This window comes from Myotis brandtii, unplaced genomic scaffold, assembly GCF_000412655.1.
Source record: "Myotis brandtii unplaced genomic scaffold, ASM41265v1 scaffold100, whole genome shotgun sequence".
Taxonomy (NCBI): Eukaryota; Metazoa; Chordata; class Mammalia; order Chiroptera; family Vespertilionidae; genus Myotis; species Myotis brandtii.
The window spans coordinates 999,776-1,008,847 of NW_005353326.1; the positions used below are offsets into that span (position 1 = coordinate 999,776).

General features: G+C 45.3%; 1 protein-coding gene across 3 annotated transcripts in view; it reads left to right on the forward strand.

The window, feature by feature from the left end:
* The window catches only part of IBA57 (IBA57 homolog, iron-sulfur cluster assembly), a 15,365-nt gene that overhangs the window by 357 nt on the left and 5,936 nt on the right, over window positions 1-9,072 (forward strand). The window contains exon 1 of one of the 3 annotated variants that reach the window (XM_014534796.1): window positions 7-682. The exons of 1 other annotated variant lie outside the window; for it this stretch is intronic. The gene's annotated coding sequence lies outside the window, so the exon portion shown is untranslated. Of the gene's footprint in view, window positions 1-6; window positions 683-9,072 lie in introns of those variants that run through there. One more of the 3 variants, XM_014534801.1, reaches the window with a different exon arrangement.

Genomic DNA, 9,072 nt, shown 5'->3' on the forward strand with positions numbered 1-9,072 from the left:
GGTGGTGGTGGTGGTGGTGGTGGTGGTGGTGGTGGTTGCTGGGCGCCCTTGCACCTGCCGTTCGCTCCGCTTCAGTCTTGCCCCGGTCGCCCTGTCTTCATGGCCCGGAAAAGGGAGCCACGACGGCAGGGAGTTGCTTCTGCGTGAGCGGCTTGTGCCACGACTTTCCGAGTTCTGCGGTGTCCTCCGCATTTCCCTCCCGAGTCTCCCTGTATCCAGTGCGAGCTGTGTTTGGTGTTTTACATCCATCTGGCGACATCACCATGACCTACGTGACGGTCGTGGGGCCGCCCGGCACCAGCGCACTTCCAGTGTGTGGGAGCCCCGCCAGGCCGGGCCGCAGCCTGGGACCCGCATGCCCGCTCGTTGTGTAGGCGGCCACCTCTTTCTCATTGGACTCGCAGGAGCTCGTTCTAGAGTAGCTTGTTGAGAGGTGGATGCTTCGGGTGGACTTGGACTCGTTATAGCTCTGCAAGTGGTCTTACCTGATGGTTTGCCTGGAATAAAACTCCAGGAGCAAAATTGTCACTGGGAATTGTGAAACCATGGCCCGTCTTCCTGAGCTGGTATTTCTGTTGGGAAACTTCACGCCTTCTTGTTTTGGGGCCCTGAAAGCTTGTAGAGCAAGCATGTCAAACTCGCGGCCCACAACGAATATTTTTGCGGCCCAGCCAATATAACGGTATGTAGGAAACATTTTAATAAAAATTTCGTAACTTAATTTTTACAATATTCAGTTGTACATAATTATTAATAACGAACTGCAAGGTTTGCTAATGACTGATTACTATAATCTTGTTGCATTCATTTCCCTTAAGCACCTTATGCGCAGGCGCACCATTTCTCTCCACTAATACTAGCAGCAAATATTTTAGTAGCCCATTGCCACATCGTTAGTCTTGGACTGACTTGTTGATGTGCGCAACAGGAAATATTTCGCTTTCCGAGAACAAGAAAAATAGGTTTATTTGCGTTACGCTTATTAATTTGTGCAGTTATTCAGTGTCGTAATTTAATGTTCAAGAAAAATATTAATTTTTATTAAAATGTTCTATTTATGTTAACAATGACTCATTTATTTCAGCCCTTTGTATTCAGCAGGTCTCTATCGAAATAAACCTACGTTTCTATGAAAATTGAAGCTTTTGTTTTTTTGCGGCCCACATAAACCTTGTTTATTTGTCCCGTGTTAGCCTTTGAGTTTGACATGCTTGTTGTAGAGGCTCTTCATCTGATGATTATTTTGGGTCGTCTTTCCTGTGGTGTTGCCAGAAGCTTGGTGGGTGCTGTGGCAGTGCAATGCGTCAGTAGGTATGTCCTGCAGGCAATCACCGCCTGCTTTCCTATATTAGTGGATGCTGCCATGCCCATTTGTTTGCATACTGTCTGGGGCTACTATGCCCTGGGTCCAATAGATTTGTGATAGATGCACAAGCCCAAATTGTTTATTATCTGGCCCTCTACAGAAAACATTTGCCACCCCTGTTGTGTTCCATTCAGAGATGCCATCATCTTTGTCTCACATATCTTACTACATTCCTCTTATTGCTTTAATTTGCTTATGTTAGAACTTGCAAGGTTTTTTTTTTTTATCTTGAAACCTCTATCAGTAATTTTCAGTAACATCTATTTCAGTCATTACTCTTTAATTTATCAGCATTGTAATCATGTTTTTTTAAAAAAAAAACTTTTTTATTGATTTCAGAGAGGGAGAGAGAGATGGAAACATCAATGATGAGAGAGAATCTTTTATTGGCTGCCACCTGCATGCCCCCTACTGGGGATCGAACCCAAAACCCAGGCATGTGCCCTTGACTAGAATGGAACCAGGGACCCTTTAATCCGCAGGCCGATGCTCTGTTTACTGAGCCACACTGGCTTGGGCTGTAATGATGTTTTGATTCTCAAATTTCGTTGCTGTGTCTGCCATCTGCCTTTACATCTTTTTGCCTTTGTGTTCTTTTTATGAGTTTATATTCTTGCTAGAGGCCCGGTGCATGAAATTTGTGCACTGGTAGGGTCCCTAGGCCTAGCCAGCGATCAGGGCCGATCGGGGCCTTCCTTCCCCCTGGCTGCCAACTTCTGGCTGGGGCCTTCCTTTGTTTCACACCGCCCCCTGGTGGTCAGCACACGTCATAGCGAGCGGTCAAACTGCCAGTCAGTTGAACTCCGTTGGGGACAGTTTGCATATTAGCCTTTTATTATATAGGATAAGTTGCTCTATGGTGTAAAGCAGTTTCTTGGTTTTTCTTTCTTCATACTTTCCCTGTAGTCTGGAAGGTCATTGCCTAGCTGCTGTGCCGGCAGGTCTTGTCCCAGATACCAAATTTGTGATAGCAGATTTGGCATCTCTTTCTGGATGTTGCTTGTGCCCTGATTTGACCTGGAGAAAAATTAGTTTTTTTCTCCCAGCTAATTCCTGAGAATGGGATATCACTTACTGTTTGGTGTGCTAAGGGAATTGAGGGCCACTGTAATGATACTTCCCGACCCTCGTTTAGAATGGGTCTTCCTTCATTCCATCAAAGACACCAGAGAGGTAGTGTGTTGCTTCCCCTCATCAGTGGAGGGAAGGGGGCATGCGGACATGCCCCGTTCCTTGGATGGGTGCTCCTGGAACTGGGGAGTTGGTGGTGATGTCCAGATTCATCTTCAAGTTCTCTTCTATGATGTGAGGCTTTGGGGCCAGAGTCCACTCTCCTGCCCCGCCTGATACCTCTTTTCTGGCCTAACCCCTCTCGTTAGTTCATGGGCTTAATTCATATGCTTCTTCCCACCTGGTTGCTGTTGGCCATTTACCTATGTCTGATCTCTTTGGGAAGAGAGCAACATTGGGTTTGACCGCCTCCTTGGAGGCCCATGTGCCTTCTTGCTTTCTCTGTGTTAGCTCCCTACCTGCTGTTTTCTCTGCATGCTCTCTCTCTCTCTGGAATTTTTCATTTTAACTCTCACGCTTCTAATTTCCCATCCTTGAGTCATTTCTCAGAGCACTCTGTTGTGTCTTGGGTGCAGCAACTTCTCTCAGGTGTAGCTTTTTGTTTATAAAGTAGATTTTACTTAGGTCAACCTTAAAAATAAAATAGCCTGTTATTTTACCAGCATAATGAGTTTATTTGGGAATAGCAGAGGTATTGCAACTGGGGACATGCAAACCATGGTGAAACCATACACAAGTCTAGAGAGAGGAGCTACTTTTATTTTTTTATTAAATATATTTTTATTGATTTCAGAGAGGAAGGGAGAGGGAGAGATAGAAACATCATGATGAGAGAGAATTATTGGTTGGCTGCCTCCTGCACACCCCACACTGGGGATCAGCCTGCAACCTGGGCATGTGCCCTGACCAGGAATCGAACCCTGACCTCCTGGTTCATAGGTTGACGCTTAACCACTGAGCCATGCCAGCAGAGGAAAGAGGGGAATTGGCATGGGTTGTTGTTCATTGGAGGAGAGCAAGAGTTCTGGGTGGTGGTAGCTTCTCATTGGCTGAATGTGGTGATTCTGTTGCTAGGCAGAGAAAAATCTTTCTTCTTCCTGCTGAAGTCTGCAAAAGGCAGTGAGTGGAATTCATGAGAACTTATGCTTAAGGGCTTCCTGACCGTGATTTTAATGAGGTGTTTCTTTATTCACTTATACAAGTTTAGAGCAATTTTAACAAAATTGAGGGGAAGGTACAGAGATTTCCCATCCACACACAGTATGGGAAATCTCCACGGTCAGCATCTCCACTGGAGTGGTGCATTTGTTATATCTGATGAACCCACATGGACCAGCGTCCATAGTTTACATTAGTAGGTTCAGTCTTGGTGGTGTGCGTTCTGTGGGTTTGGACAAATGGATAATGACATGTATCCAGCATTGCAGTATCATAGAGTAGCTTCACTGCCTGAAAATCACCTGTGCTCCAGCAATTCATCCCTCCCCTCCACCAACCCCTGGCAACCACTGATCTTTTTACTGCCTCCTAGTTTTTTTTTTTTTTTTTTTTTTAAATATATTTTATTGATTTTTTACAGAGAGGAAGGGAGAGGGATAGAGAGTTAGAAATATCGATGAGAGAGAAACATCGATCAGCTGCCTCCTGCACACTCCCCACTGGGGATGCGCCCGCAACCAAGGTACATGCCCTTGACCGGAATCGAACCCGGGACCCTCAAGTCCGCAGGCTCTATCCACTGAGCCAAACCGGTCAGGGCTGCCTCCTAGTTTTTGCCTTTCCCAGAATGTCAGATAGTTGGATTGTATAGTATGTGGCCGCCTCTGATGGGCTCCTTTCATTTAGTAATACATATTTAAGTTTCCTCCATATCTTTTTTTTAAAATATATTTTGATTGATTTCAGAGAGGAAGAGATAGAAACATCAATGATGAGAGGGTATCATGGGTTGGCTGCCTCCTGCACGCCCCCTACTGGGGATCGAGCCCACAACCTGGGCATGTGCCCCTGACCGGAATTGAACTTTGGACCCCTTTAGTCCACAGGCCAACGCTGAGCCAAACCAGCTAGGGCTCCTCCATGTTTTGATGGCTTATGATAGCTGATTTCTTTGTAGTGCCGAATAATATTGGTTGTAGCATAGTTTATTTATTTGTTCACTTATTAAAGGACATCTTGGTTGCTCCCAAGTTTTGGCAATCCTATATAATAAAAGTGAACTCTTGGCTGGGAGTTTGTCTGGGAGTTCGACCAGGGGGGCAGTGCCGGCCAAGGGAAGGGAGGGAGGCCTGGCCGGTGGCTGGCAGCCACCAGGGACCCAAAGTTCATGCACTGGGCCTCTAGTTATGAATAAAGCTGCTGTAAACATCTGTGCAGGTTTTTGTGTCGACATGTTTTCAACTCTGAGTTAATACCAAGGAGCATATGTTTAGTTTTGTAAGAAACCTTCCAATGTGGATGCACCATTTTGCATTCCCACCAGCTCCTGTTGCCCTGTATCCTCACCCATGTTTGATGATGTCAGTGTTCTGGATGTTGACCATGCTAGTAGGTATGTATTTGTGTTTCCCTGAGGTCATATGATGTGGAGCATCTTTTCATGGCTCATTTGCCTTCTGTGTACATCTTCTTTGGTGAGGTATCTGTTAAGGTCTTTTGGCCCATTTTTAAATTAGGTTGGTTGTTTTCTTATTGTTGGGTTTTAACTTTTTTTTGTGGGTTTTGGATGACAGTTTTTTGTCAGAGGAGACTTTTAAAATATTTTATTTCAGTCTGTGGCCTGTCTCCTATTTCCCCTGAAGAGATTGTATTTGTTGTTGTTCTTAATTCTCAACCAAGGATATTTTTTTCCATTGATTTTAAAAAATATATATTTTATTGATTTCTTACAGAGAGGAAGGGGGAGGGATAGAGAGTTAGAAACATCGATGAGAGAGAAACATCAATCAGCTGCCTCCTGCACACCTCCCACTGGGGATGTGCCCGCAACCAAGGTACATGCCCTTGACCGGAATCGAACCCGGGACCCTTGAGTCCGCAGGCTGATGCTCTATCCACTGAGCCAAACCGGTTAGGGCTCCATTGATTTTTTTAGAGAGAGTGGAAGGGAGGAAGGGGAGGAAGAAAGAGGAGAGAGAAGCATTGATGTGAGAGAGACACATCAATTGGTTGCCACCCACACACTCCCCGACTGGTACTGGGGATGGAACCTGCAACTCAGGTATGTGCTCTCGACCAGAACCAAACCCACAACCCTTCAGTGTGCAGGCCAACACTCTTACCACTGAGCCACACTGGCCAGGGCTTAAATATGTTTTTATTTATTTATTTCTTAGAGAGAGAGGAAGGGAGAGGGAGACAGCGAAACGTCAGTGAAAGAGAGAAACATCAATTAGCTGTCTCCTGCACCCCCCCACTAGGGATTGAGCTCACAACCTGGGCATGTGCCCTAATCAGGAATTGATGGTGAACTCTCCATGCGTGGGATGATGCTCAACTAACTGAGCCACATCAGCTAGGGCAAGGCTGTAGTTTTTGAAGGTCTTTTCTCATTCCGACCACATGTGTGTTTCCTGGGCCTCCCACTTCTTGGTGGAGGCCTTCCTCACCTGCTGGCTGCTGAGGAGATGCTCCTGGCTCTGGTTCCAGCTGTGCTGCTTTGGTGGGACACCCTCATGTCTGTATGCTAGTCTTTGGGGGGTGTTTTGCCTGGGCTGCCACTGGGGTTCAGATGGTCCCCCACTTCCTTGTTTCCAGTCATGATGTCTCTACCTCTATCTAAGATTTTATTTATGTATGTATGTATGTATGTATGTACGTACGTACGTACAGTGGGGCCTTGACTTACGAGTTTAATTCGTTCCATGACAGAGCTCGTAACTCAAATTACTCGTATGTCAAATCAAAAGTGAACAAGTGAGACACGTGATGCTGGGCTGATGTTGTGGTGTTCACTGTGACGTTCGCTGTGCCAACTAGCGGTGGGGTATCTGAAGCTGGCTCGTAACCCAAATTTTAGCTCGCAACTCAAAGCAAAAAATCGGCCGAGAGACGGCTCGTATCTCGAAAAACTCGTTAGTCGGGACACTCATAAGTCAAGGCCCCACTGTATTTATTTTTAAATATATTTTTTAAATTGATTTCAGAGAGGAAGGGAGAGGGAGAGAGAGATAGAAACATCAATGATGACAGAGAATCATTGACTGGCTGCCTCCTGGATGCCCCCTACTGGGGATTGAGCCCACAACCCAGGCACGTGCCCTTAACTGGAATTGAACCCGGGACCCTTCATTCCGCAAGCTGATGCTCTACCCACTGAGCCAAACCAACTAGGGCTACCCAAGATTTTAAAAGTAAAAATATACCTGCACATGGTTAAAAAAAACCTAAGAATGTTAAAAGGCTTTTGGAAAATGATTGTCAACATTCAGTTAAGATACATTCAAACCTGTGAAGAATTTTTGTGAGTTTATTTGAGCCTAACTGTCGACAATTGCCAGGAAGCAAAATCTCAGTGGATCAAGGATCGAGATAATGCTCCAGAGAATAGTAGTTTTGCACCTTATTTTATATATTACAATCAAAGGAGGAGACATAAATGGGTTACATGAAATCCACTGGTGATAGATTAGGGAGGCGGGAGAAAGCAAAGTGGGGAAACTTCTAGGATTGGATAAAAAGTAAAATGATAGACACATACTTCTTTTACTTTGATGGGTGCAGGATAGTTAACAGTCAACAATTAACTCAATGACAGTGAGGGGATCTGTGGTCTCCACAGAGCAGTACTTGTACTTTGAGGGGTCTGGAAAAAAAGGAAAATTACTTTGTCATTCTAATGATACTAGAGGCCCGATGCACGAAATTCATGCAAGGGGCTTGGCCCTCACAGCCCTGGCTTGGTCATCCGGAAGGACATCTGGAAGGTCGTTCGGCTGTCTGGTCTAATTAGCATATTATGCTTTTATTATTATAGATGTTATCATAGATGCAAAAAGACAATAGCCAGGCTCAGTTAAGGTAAAGATTGACCTTTGTCAGGGAAGATATGGCCTAGGACATGATTTCTCACCATAAACTGCTTTTAGTTAAGTTTAGTTTCAGATTATCCTTTGTGGTTACTTTAGGTCCCTGAATTAGCAAGGTCACCATGCAGACCTCTCCTGAGCTTGTTAGGTTAGCATGTGGCCCCTTTTCGTCCACAACTGTCTGCTGCCTTCCTGCTCACCCACATGGATCTACCCTCCCCAGAAGCAGCTCCTTTTTAAGAAAATTTTTATTTTGATGTAATTATAGATTCACACAGTGGCAAAAATAATGTACAGGGAGGTCCCATGCCTTGTAACCAGTTCCCTAAATGGCAGCATCTTGCCTGCTGTGTCCAGAGGATGGACATGGGCCATCCATGGAGAGCTCAGGTTCCTCAGGTCCTGTGTGCCTGAGCGTGTGTGAGTACAGGTCTCTGTGATTTGACCATGCATGGATACCCATGTGACCTTGAACAAGATGGAGCTACTCTATCACCACTAGGCTCCCTCCTTCTTGCCACCCCCTCAGCCCTATAGCCCCTTGCCCGTTCTCCCTCCATCTCTGTGATTATGGCATTATAGGAATGTTGTACAAATGGTCACTGCCCATAATGTCCTTCATCTCCATCTAGCTGGGGTCAGTGGTCCATCCTGTTTCCTTGCTGAGAAGTATTCCATCGAGGGGATGAACCACAGTCTGTTTAACTTTTCTCCCACTGAAGGGCAGTTTGGTGTCACTTTTTGGCTATTATGGATAAAACTGCTACTAACATTCGTGTATAGGTTCTTATGTGAACACAAGTTTCCATTTCTCGGGTAAGTGCCCAAGAGCAGTGGCAGCTGATAATGGTGCTCAGGTGGTAGTTGGTGTTTAGTTTTAGAAGGACCTTTAAACCCTTTCTGGAGCTGCTGTACTTACATCCCCACCGGCAACACTCAGTGGTCAGCTTCTTCCATCATCGCCAGCCTGGGGTGGCACTGTTTTTATTTTAGCCCTTCTGACTGCCTAGTGCTGACCCTGCTGGATTTAGTGGTTTGTTGTTTTTTTGTTTGTTTGTTTGTTTTGAGAGATTTGTTTCACTTATTATACATTCATTGGTTGATTCTTATATGTGCCCTGACCAGGGATCGAACCCACAACCTTGGTGTATCCAGAGATGTTCTAATTAACTGACCCACCCAGCCACGGCCTGTCCCTGCTGGTTTTGATTTGTGTTTGTGTCTGAGGAGTGACACTGAACTTCTTTTCCTGTTCTTATTTGTGTCAACTTCTCTGAACTCTTCTAGCTGTTTCTTCCAGCTGCTCAGCTGACCTCAATTTTAATGTTCTGTGAGGACATTTGGAAGGTGAGGAGTCAGCTGACTTGCTGTGGCAGGTCCTCTCCCACCCTCCTCACCCTGTTACTCTGTTCCTAGTGGTCCTGTGGCAACTGGTTATGTGAGACAAGTGTATGGACACTACAAGGTGTGTGCATAGGATGAGACCACTGAGATCTGGCAACCAGTTGATAGGCTCCGGGTGAGGGTCAGGCATCAGATGATGGCCTTTTTTTTTTTAGGATTTTTTTTTAAAATTAAATCTTTATTGTTCAGATTATTACATTGGTT